The sequence below is a fragment of the Neodiprion lecontei genome, chromosome 3 (genome assembly GCF_021901455.1).
Source record: "Neodiprion lecontei isolate iyNeoLeco1 chromosome 3, iyNeoLeco1.1, whole genome shotgun sequence".
Classification (NCBI taxonomy): domain Eukaryota; kingdom Metazoa; phylum Arthropoda; class Insecta; order Hymenoptera; family Diprionidae; genus Neodiprion; species Neodiprion lecontei.
In genome coordinates this window covers 26968582-26980950 of record NC_060262.1, presented here as the reverse complement: position 1 = coordinate 26980950, position 12369 = coordinate 26968582, and the positions used below count along the sequence as shown (strand labels likewise).

The 12369-nt window shown below is 40.4% G+C and overlaps 1 long non-coding RNA gene across 1 annotated transcript; it reads right to left on the bottom strand.

Moving 5' to 3' along the window:
* Positions 1-9667: 9667 nt before the first annotated feature.
* Positions 9668-11645, bottom strand: LOC124293272. The gene is made up of 4 exons (XR_006903183.1): positions 11582-11645; positions 11343-11433; positions 10396-10602; positions 9668-10283 (listed from the first exon to the last, which is right to left on the bottom strand). It is a non-coding gene; the product is annotated as an uncharacterized LOC124293272 (long non-coding RNA).
* Positions 11646-12369: the final 724 nt, after the last annotated feature.

Here is a 12369-nt window from a genome sequence, read left to right as displayed (position 1 = left end):
GACGAGCGAATGTCTGCAGATACTTGACTCACATGTGAAACAGCTACTCGGAAAGCGCGGGGTGTAAAGGCATTCGGTCGGATTTCAGAAAAATACGCCATCCGATGTGGTACCAATTTCATGGATATTGCCGAAAGACGCATAAAAGTTTATGTAAGAGTTGTTTCCAAAAATAAAATTGGTAGAACATTTTTTTCGACCCTTATACTTGCTCAAATCTTGATGTGTAAGGTTGTTTTCACAAGTCTTTTTGTAAGATTGTATTAACAATCTGTTCGACTGATAAAACGCGCGGCATGCTTAAAAAGATTTCAGACGACTTCCAGCGCGATGTAAGTAAATTTCAAATATGCAACAGTTCCGGTGTTATTGAAATTTTCTTTTCAAAAATTTTCACCTTGATCATGTGACGCGAGTATGTTGCAGCGATGAAATAACGTGAATAAAATATACAACAGCTGGCTAGTTTTTATTTTAAAAATCTTTGTTCGAGAACAATATAAGCGCTTGCAGCTTGTTAAGAGAAATGTTTTATAAAAAAAATGGGTATATCGATTCAAGCTCGCCGTATTATAGGTAACGTTAAAAACCGCAATGAATGAGCGCGTAAACTGCTTTATATTCATTCGCAATAACAATCGTATCGAAACGTTCGTTGAGCCGTGACTTCGGCCCGTACACAATACAAAAGTGTCTCGAAACAGTGGTTCACTTAAATATACTCGAAGAAGAAGAAGCGCTGCGTTGTCACGTCACGGGCGTTGATTATCCGCGACTTAGAGACGCGTGGCGGGCAAAAAGGTGCGTAGTGACGTCGTCTGGGCGTCGAGCGGTGCAAAAATGAGCCAATTTAATGTAATCCCCAGCGAAAGCGTTAACGAGCGAGGTGCAGCAGCGAAACTTCGTAAAGAGTGCAGCGTGCGGCTCTCCTCCTCGCTCGTATAACATCGGCGAAAAACTCGCCCCGCGAAATGAAAACATAAAAATATTTGGGCCCGACTCGCGTGGCGATTATAAGGCCCCGAGGGGCCCGGACCACCTCCGTCGGTCCTCTCGATCCGCGCCCGATCTCCGCCCGGTTTTTGCGATTCTGTATCTCGCGCTGCGCTGCTGTGCGACGGCCTCGCCAAAGACGGCCATCTTGGATCTTCTGGTCCAGACAATGGACGATGGCGATCTCGCTATATATATTACGTGCTCTGAACTGTCTAATTGATGCTACGCAGGGCCCGCACAGATAGCCGCTTCTCCGCGTAACTGCATCGGCTCGCTTCGTGAATCTGCGGTGCGTGCATCGCGATCCGGAGTTTGTAATTCACGGGGTAGGGGGTGAAAATGTAGGAATATCGGAAAACAGAAGGAAGATCGCAATGCCGTATTTTCAAATACACGGGAATCTGTTTGGTATGTCTGCTCCCTTACAGAAAAAACCCTCAATTTGGGTCTCAATTCCTAGCCCTAATTCATAGGTAATTCTAAATTCCCATAAGAAAAAAATTGCGGGTACGAATTCACCCCCAAATTGAAGGTTTTTTCCGTGAGGGCTGCGAAGAGTTTCGAGTTGGTACGTTAGGCTGTTTCAGAAAAAAATCGTTTGCGATTTTCGACCATAGCAACCGAGTAACAAGTTTGTTTAGGTTAACAGAAAGATTTTGTCAAAACACCAGCATTTTATGCTATGAGGACGATCGCGTTCGGTTAATTTTTATGTTCTCTTGTGAACTTCTCGAGTCGATTTTTTTCCAATTTTTCATACCCCATTTCAGTGTAGTTTTGATACAAAATGCGCGCAAGTTATTCGTAACTGAAAAGTGCCTTTAATCGAGTGGACTACAATTTGTACACAGCGTGCCTTCTTCAATGCGAAAGGTTGTCTGAAAATTTGGTAGCGGGCGGTGCAGTGGTTCGGAAGAAATATCGACAAATATTCACACAGTGGCGTGAATTCGGTTCAAAATTCGCGACGCGGCAAGCAATTTCCTCACCCTGCGCGTGGCGCTACTGCGCACTCGAGTGCGATCTTCAATTGTTACGCGTGTTGTTTATAACAGTTGACGACTTTTTCTTGCGGAGTTTACTTCAGTCGATCGTTTATTACAATTCCTGACATGATATGTGAGTTTCGTACTGCCGGACAATATTTTTGAAGCATATTCATGCAAGGTAAGAATTCAACGATGTGTATAACTTTTACCATTCATACCGCCACAGAAAAATTTCACAGTTCCACGTAAACTATTACGTGTAACGTTTGAATTACTTTTTCGCCCACTAGAAAACTTACAAACAATCTTTGGTATTGAAAAAGACATGCTGTGTAAAAATTTTAGACAATTCGATTAGGATACGATTTTGTTACCGAAGCTTTTCGAAGATTTTTCATCAAAACTGTACTTTAACGCGGCACAAAAAATCACGCCAAGTTATTTTTAGGAATTTCATCCAAATATGCGAAGCACCGCAACTGCGATCTTGTTTCAAAAATATGTTAATTTAATAAGCATATTTTCCGTCAAATTCTGTAATGATTCCAAACTATTAATAACTCAAATTTTTTAATTCCTACCAAGGATAAACTTCAAAAAAAAAAGAATACGATTAATTGAAATATACCGAGTAGCGAGAACGTGGCTGATGAAATAAATATTGAGCATGCTTCCGTTTAGTCTTAAGATCCACAGAGACGTGAATATGCCGAGTCATTTGGCTTGCATTAATCTGCAGCATAGGTCGGGGTCTGCATCGACGCTCGTGAGTCGCGGGTGCGTGCGAAGAGCCTGTTATCTGATTATGAAAACGGTCCGCAGTCACTCACCGCCGCCGGCTAAGAGGCAATCCCCTGTTTCGAAACCTGCGGAGCTTAATCTCGGGATCGCGTCATGTGGTCCTCGAATGAATTGTCATCTCGACGTGTCATGTGCGTCGAATTAACTTCAGTCCGACCGTCGAACCGCCGCTGTGACTGTATCTCGCTAATTACGTTGTAGGTATGTCATAAAATTCAATCGTACGCTTAGTGTTTTACTCCTGAACGGAATTAAGTTGCACTTCGTTTCAATTGTATATGTGTTTCAATTCTGATATACATCTTAGAGATATTTTCTTGCAATTCTTTCCAAACCTGGTCAACTTGATATTTCTATATATCAGAATTGAAAATTGTTTTCGGAAAAATCAAATGAAAATTATATAGTATATATCTGTGAAAAGGTCGTGCAGTTGAAATTTCTATTTTGTGATCGGACGATTTTTTATAACATCTTTCGCTTAAGCGGTGAATTTTTCCCAGACTTACCCATTGTGCACAATCATGTAGGTATATAAACGGGTCGTGGACTTCACCCCCTCGGATTTTGATGCCCAATGCACTGAAAGAAAAGAGTCTTGTTACAATAAATAAATATATTTCACTGATTATTTTCAAGAACCATTTTTTAACCGCTAAAAAACTTATTAACGTGTAATAAATACGAGTGCTGTTACAACTACGATCGAAATTTTGTAGTATTCGAAGCAAATAGAATATCAACCTCTCACTAAAATACATCTATTAATTATTGAATACATGTTCTAAAATTGTGGCAGGTAAAGCGAAAATTGATTAAAATTTTGTTTTCACCTAGCAAATAATCAGCACCAATTGTAAGAAATTTCACACCATGTTACCCCGAACGAAGATTTACCAACAGTGAACAAATCTTACTTGAGGAATCGAAGTTTGTAAATACACCAATCGCACGTTCCAAGCACGTTGTTTACATTTTGCACGCAGTTCTTAGGCCGATCGGTTGATTCGTAATATAAGCCAGTGCGACGGTGTAAAAGTGCGGCGGTAATGTTACGGAGCTGATATTGCGATCTCGGGGCTTATCCGAGTTTCTTCCGACATTCGGATGTAGTGCGATGTGTTTGTGTTCGTAAATTCTTGATCGGAATGTGCGAAGTTACGTTTGAGGTTGGGTGCGCGCGATGTGAGATTTATTTCCGACTTACACGGGACATTCGGACGTTCGTCTCGCCGATTCGATTCAAAGTCAGGGTCCGCGATGTTCGTGCCCGAAGAACGACGTGCGTTTTTCGACAGTTTCGGAGTGAGTGGGTTTGGAAAAAGTGACAGCGGCTGTATCCGCAGTACGAGAATGTAAGTTTGACATCGCTAAATATGATTTTCAATAAAACAGATGGTCGATTGACTGTTAATAAACATTCATTCGGTACCGATACTTGAGCAGTTGAACATCGTGCCCGATTGTTTTACACAACAGGATACTGTTTCCGAAGAAATAGACGTCTTATTAACTATTAACAAATCTTCATGTCACACAAAGAAGTATCTACAAATCCGGGATTTCTTATTTGTAACTAAATACTTATTTCGCCATATTCAAATATACGATTCGTTAACAGTAAATAAATCCTGTTCGCTGTAACAAGACTCTTTTCTCAATGTGAATTGTTTGGTTTGTTTCGATTAAAAATGACGTCTCTAATTTTTCAAATATTTTCCACCAGTTTGGAAAAGTGTGACGATCCGAAATATTGTTTATATGAAGATCGACATTTTTAAAATCGATGAAATTTTTCTGTAAAATCAGGTAGGTACTCTAAAACATCTATCTTCATTCCATCATGATTCGAAAATGGGATGAGAATGGTGATTTTTATTTCAATTTTTGTCTTTATCAAGAAGAAAAATTGAAAAACAAAAAAATATTTCGCATTCGCATCCTATTTTCTAATCATGACGAAAAGATGTGTTTCCTAGTCCCTGATTTTACGAAAAAGTTTCATCGATTTTAAACCTGTTCATCTTCATGTCAAGAATATTTCGGGTCGCACTTTTCCAAAATTGCGGAAAAAATTCGAAAAATTAGAGGTATTATTTTTGATCGAAAGAAATCGAAAATCCATTGGAAATCTAAATTCGAGGGGACGAGGTCCATGACCCGTTGGTTTGACGTGGAATGCCCCATATGTATATATGTATTTGAAAACGAATTCAACCGTGACGAAAGTTTGAGCGTGTGTTGCTTAACCGTGTGGGTGGGTACAACATCGTTGCAATTGATCGTGACGATGATTGCCACTGCAGGCGAGGCTTCGTCAAATTCCCTTCGTGTATCTCAGGAGCCATCTGCCCTGCGTGCGGGAAGACACGCACCACAATCTAGCAACAGCAGATTGCACTCTTACCGCCACAATACCATAGGTACTGGGTCAAACGGTCAAACGCGGTGTTCAGCTGTTGCTGCTAAACGCTAAATAAAATTTACCATGCTTTTTTATGTACCCGGCGTTATTTTCTGGCCTAATATTTCTCCATAGCTTGACCGTAGTGCGGGTGGAAGAACTTAGAAATATTTGAATTACATCGAAATTGAAACGCCGTAAATTTCTGGTACTCTTCGAATACGATCCATGAAGAATATTCGAGAATGTATAACATTCAATGGATCATCTGATGTTGTAATTTTACTTAGGCTATCTCGAGTCACATCCGATTAATTGTAAGAATTTAACGTCTACTTAAATGGATTCCCTTCCAAGTGAGAATGATCTTAATCGAAATTTTGTTTTGGCACTCAAGTTACGCCGAGATTTCAACAACGCGTAAATCAAACTTTACCTAAATTCTTATAACCAACGCAATCATTGGGTTTTGTCCACTGAACGTTTGTACAAAACTGCACTGTTACGCGGAAATTTGCACGTAAAGGATCAAAATACAGTAAAATTTTTCCACAACGTGAATCAATTTTCATAATATTTTTTCCTCGACAAATATACCGCTCGTATAGCTATATAAATCGTATAAGTTGTCGAAACACTTTTATACATGTTTAATTGAACGAATTCTTGAAGGGTTGAATTTGAAGAGAATGCACAATGCAGTTTGCAGTACAAACATTTCACGTCATAATTATTCTCTTTGAAAAAGCCCAATGACGTTATACAGATGCAAATGTTATTCTTCGTGCTTCAATCTATGATCTCACGACGAGTCGTCCGAATTTCGGGCTGCGCGATGAATTTGAAACTGCATTTCCTGTTTTCGTAAACTCGTAATCCCGTCATGTACATGAATTTATTAATTTTTTAAGCTATGTTTTAAAATTATGAAATTAATTTATTCTACAGTTATATGTCTTTGATGCACATGACGAGATTGCGAGTTTACGAAGACTGAAATTACGGTTTTAAATTCATCGTGCAACCGGAAACTAGGAGGGCTCATCGTGAGATCAAAAATTGCAGCACGAATAAAAAAACATTATCTATAAACAAATGATAGCCTGTGTGTATAGGTTGCAATGAAGCAATTGGACCTGCATTTAGAGTAAAAAATATGATCTTGTGTACGAATATTGATTCTCGACTTGGAACGTTCATTTCTTCGAAGTAAATGAAGCCGATCTCTGTTACTAATCTGTGTACTTTGGTGAATATTCACTGATCCTCATTCATAGATCATATCTATCGATATCTAACACCTAAAAAATTCAGGTACACTCTGATAATCAAAAAAAATTATATCATCGCGAGAAGTGCTAGATTCTTTATTAACACGTCTTCACAGTGTACAAAGTTCCGCTTTTTTCCTTGTACAGATAATTTTTCATTCATACGTATAATTTCAAATTAATTACGAAAACACCTCCACACGTATAGAGGCTGCTTACCTCTAATTAGAATTCATTTTGGCAAGTATACGTCGTGGATCTTCGCCGAAGGTTTTGTTCAAGAACCGATGCGGAGTTTCAAGTATAAACGAAAGTATCCTGGGTTAGTTTGACTCTTGTTGAACCGAAGTTAAAGCTGTATTCCGTTGTTATACTCGCGAAGCCTGCACGTCGATTGAAAGTGAACGCGGATGAAACTTTGTGCGAAAATGTGTCTCATACTTTAACATGGACCCGAAGTTTCAAAACTTGCGAGTTTAAACTCGCGTCGAGTAGTACCTACACGATATATATTTATGACAGATACGTAATAGATACGTACGTTACACTGTTAAATATGATTCTGAATTTACTACACATTTACTGTACAAAGCAAATGTAGATTTACGAAATCAGGTTACAAATTTACAAACTCGGTGCAGCGACGTAAATTACAACGTATTTGTCTTAAATTTAGAATGAAAATTTTTGATATTACTAAAATTTATAGGTAAAACACAAAAAAGTAATTTGAAATTGCTAAATCGTGTAGTATACTTACTGTATTTGTAAATTGAATAAACAGTAAATGTATGGTGAATTCCTAATAAAACTTCCAATGCAGTGTAGGAGGTTTTGTACAGAAATTTTTAACAGTGCATTTCTTGTAGCTGTAGAAGATCGCGTATCGAAACGTACGTACAAAAATGAAGGTATTCAACGTGCCTGCTTTTTTTTTCCTCCGTGTGCAACGCGTAAGAAATTATTCTTGTCTAAGAGTAAATAAAAAAATAAAACAAGGAAAAATATGCAACGCAATGAAAATTGCAGAGTGAATTATTATACTCGGCGGAGGTGCATGTAACAACGTGCAATTGCACACGTCGAGCGCCGGGAATGTCGCAGCTACCGTGCAGTGCAGAAAACATTGCAGCACGCCGCGGTTGGATGACGGAGAATTAAATTCTCACCGCGTCGAGCTGTGCGATGCTCGTACCTACGCTGCACGAAATACGCAGCGGCAGGGTGGCTTGCAGTGTTGGCGGTTATAGAAGCGTGGAGGAGGAGAGCGGGCTCTGTGTGACATTATTTCATAATGACACGTCGAGATAATAGCCCCAGACGGACGGAACGCACAAAATGGTGGTTACCGGGCTACGCACCGCGACCGAACGGAACGCGTACGAAATGACATGGGAGGCGGTACGTGGAACGGGGAAAGCACCGAGTATGACTGGGAAACAAAAGAGTCCGATAATTTCGGTCAATTTGAACGCAGCCGCGCGCGACTCGCCGCCTTCGCGTGACTTTCCAGGCTCGCGGAATTGCGCCGGGAATTCGACGGACGACGCGGTATTGCGGCTCTTTGCCCGCGGAATCGCCGCACCGCAACGGTGTGAAACGCCTGCGGGGCACGGACTCGGCACTCGATGCGCGAGACATACGAACCGACGGTTTATCCTCAAATGCGCCGGAACAATGTTTAAATCGTTTGTGCGAGAAGCACCGACGCTATCTTCGGTAATATTCATTTACGAATGAAAATGCGACCTCTTGGATTCTATAAGAATTATGTGACAATGACTGGCCATGCAACCGACGTAAGAGATCAGGGGTCAGTGTCGCAAGATTCGTATTGAATCGAATTCACGTTTTGTTTCGGATCGAAAACAAGTTAGCCGGCAGGTTAAGGCATTTGTGCATTTACTGTACAAAAATGAAACACTTGAAATCGCTAATTTTCGATATCACTGTTTTCTTTACTTAATAGTTGGATTATTGCTAGTCTAAATCTAGAATAAGACCGGATTCTCCGGTAGCTTCAGCCGCCATCTTGAAATTGTGGTTTAGGTCGGAAAACGTCGATCGTAGACGACAAATTGTTAGACAAAAATTGTGGAGAATAAAATTTCTTCCAAGTTTAGTATCTAGATAGCATTTTTGAGTCAAAAATTGGCAACGGGCGAGTTGTTTGACGAAAACAAATTACCCCATACTTTCAGGATGGTGGCAGAAGCTACTGTAGAATTTAGTCCAAATTCCGGATTTACATTACATCGAGCTCCCCTCCTGCCCATAACGATTAAAAAAGGCAATAGTGGAAAATCTCGTTTATCCGGCTTTTGATCAACCGAGTCTCCGTGTTATCCGAAGCAACAGAATTATCCGAGCACTCCACATTAATCGAGGTGTATGCTCGGATAATACGGGAAAACTCGGATAAAACGAATGGAGCCGTTATGCCTATGCTGTACGGGCGAAGTATTATGCGATTGCTGCTTTGTTGCTTGTATGTAACAATGCTTTGTACCCCAAAGATTAATCTACGTTTGTTAGATTTTCACTTTTATGTACTTTTGCGATTAAATTTCGTTCTACCATTTCGAATTCATAAAGAGTGATTATAAAATTTTCGAATTTTTTATTTCTACTGTGCTATTCGCGTTTTCGTTCATCCGAGGTACCTTCTCCCCACATTACTTCGGATAAACGAGCTTTTACTGTACTTTTGAATTGCCACTCACCTCGAATCTTGCTTCGTAGCCAATCACAAGACTTGAACATTGTATAAGTATAGGCGGTGAATGCGAGAATAAAATCACAGGCGAGGATTTATTCTGTATAAATTATTTGACTTTCTCGAGTGCAAACGAAGGTTTAAGGATCTATTCCAATTTTTGAGATAATGCCGAATTGGTGTATCAAGGCAAGCGCTGTAGTATAATAAACACGGAAAAAAAATAATTCTATTTTTCTAGTGGAAATACAGAGACGGCAAGAAAATTTGTTACAACAGCTAAAATTTTCTAAGTCTCACTTCACTATTCTTTCGATACTATTGCTATTTCATTGTTAATAAAAATTCGTGTTGTCTCCATATTAACAATGCAATTTGATGGTGTAGCGAATTATGTTTTTCCGTTAAAACGTTTCCAATAACTTTGATTTTGAAAATCAGAAAGAAGAATACTCTTTGGCTAATTAAGATTCGTGTAGAGAATTTTTGATCGTCTTGTATAAGAAGATTTGGACCAATAATTTATAGTGCAACAATAGAAGAACAATAAATTATGATTTGAAAGTGAACTTGACCTTTCGTAACAATTGATCAGTCTGAAGTTGCTCATGTGGCAAAAAAACTTTGGACTTGTTTGGACGACACAAATAATGGACGGTTGAATAAAATTTAGTCGAAAATGTTATTTACTGAAAAACGCGATTTAAATCGACTCCGGTACAAACTGATATCAGATCCTTTATATGTGTGTGACGTTAGTAACATTTAGTTGTTACGTTGGTAGTACACGTCTGTACCCAAGTCCCAGGTTGGAAGGCACTGCAATAAAAATATACATGGAGTAAAATTGTGTCGTCATTATAATCCAGAGACATCGTCAATTCGATCATTTGAGTATAAACCGAAATATAACACATGAAACAATATTATCAACACTATCGGATATAAATCAATATACAAAATTATCGTGACTATCACAAGAAAATGATGCACTTCGATCAAGTGTCTTCGTCATATGCGTTGAATAATTGAACTTTACTGGTTAACCAGAACAATTCACGCCAAGTTTTTACTTTGTCCCTCAGGCTTACGAATTCTGTTGGGCTCTGTAAGTGTGAAACGTAATAACACGTAAGCATCTCGAATAAATTGGGTCAAGAATGCAGGTATTATGCAGGTTGAATGCAGGTTGCTAGTGAAAATTATTTGAATATTTACCTTGGTGTGCAATCAACGCGACTGGGAAATTCCTCGTGCAACTGTCCCATTGTTTGCGAATGAAACGAAGCGATCTCCCTCGTATAATATTTTCTGAAGACGAGAGTCATAAAACTGCGGTCATGGACTGGAACTGGATCATCTTGCCAAATCGATCCCCGCCTTGACTCGAAATACTCAGAGCGACGGAAGTTGCGACTTACCACACTGCGTAAAAAAAAGAGAAGGAAAAGCTTGACTTTATTGCAGCTGAAACATCATCGTTGGTCATAATTTGCGGATTGAGCCCAAGGTATAAATTGAACTGAATTAGTTTCTCGATATTACTAGAGCTCAATCGCTGTCGTCACAAAATTACACGTACACGTGATTATAGCGAGTGGTTATCAATTATTGTAGACAAAGTTTTAGTACCACGTACGAATCAAAGTCTAAAAAAAAAAAAGAAAAAAGAATTTAATTTGACTCTATAACGTAAAAATAGCGTTACAGCGTAAAAACGAGATAAATTCCCTTTTTACTCATCTACTCACAATTTGTCATTAACGAATTGATCGCGTGTTTAAATTTAACGAGGAAGTTAATCGTCGGATTTTATATAAGACGTTGCTGAATGTGGAGCGTCATGAAATAAAATTTCGTAAGAAAATTACAAAGTAATACAGTGAAAAATATAAAATTATTTTTTACACGAGGTAACCATGAGACAGAAGAATACTACTTTCAAATACCGACCTCCGAAAATTCTTCACTACAATTACATGCACGTAAGGATAGGACCGTAATTATTTTTATGTGTACGAATCACTAATAATTGTTTATGGCCGAGTAACATTTTCACCGGATATGGTTCTGGCCTCGCCTCCGGACATGCAATACCACAAATTACCTATACGTGGAAAAAAAAGAAATTTTCGAATTTGAATCCCTGTTGCATAAGTACCTACCTTCGACACCGTCGACGCAGTGGCCGGAATTTGGAAAGCTTTCTTTATTCCCAACTCGTCGCGCCGTCATCGCCGACTGACCGCGGTGTTCCTTATAATAGAAAATAAAGAAGGACGCATAATTGGCAGGGCGACTATCGATCAAATTGAGATTCCCGAGTCTCCCTAAGGCGCCTGCAGATCTCCGTGGATAACGATAATTCCCAAAAGACGAATAGCGCCCGGCGTACGTATCTTACCTGCGGAGTCTGGGCCCGACTGGCCCCGGCAGTCTGGGATAATATATACGTGGTAGCACCGCGGATAGCTCCAGAGCAATAAGGCGGGTCGGGTCGTCTTCGGTGCAGCACGGCTTGCCGTGGGTGGCCGCTATGATTTGTTCCGCTATCTCCTCATCTCAATAGCGAAGTAATTCCACGTTGCGTGGGGGCCGAGCGGCCGGATCTGTGACACCTACGCGATCGGGCCCCTCGGTTTGGGCCCGTCGCTTCTCCCGGCTCGGCGTCGGGGGGGCCCATCGGTCGCTCGGTCAGGCCCATCGACTCGGAGCCAACCAGCGAGTCGGAGGCCGAAGCCACTCCCCGGTTCCAGCGTCTCTCAGCCGCCGGATTTTTTCCGCAGCGTCAAACGCCGCGAGAGCTGGAGCCCTCTGGAGATGCCGGGGCGAAGGAGTCGCGCGTATCTGATTTTCCGCCGAAGCCATGGCGGAGCTGGATCGGGAATTTTTACCGGCCTTAAGACGAGGCTTTATTGGTTGACCAATATACGCCTGGCGTGGAGGAAGGAACGTTTTTCTTGCATTGTGCCGGGATGCAGGCCGGCTTACCATTCGGCGACGAAAAGGTACTTCGCGTGTTACGCGCTAATGCTGTGATATTAATTTTGAACGTGCTAATTGACCGACGTGTACAATTATCAAGTGATGAAATCCAGATTGTACGTACCGTACTTACAGGGAATCGATTATCTCTGTTTACACGCGCTGTAGATCTCGGGATATCTTAATGATTGCCCGAAACCATATACG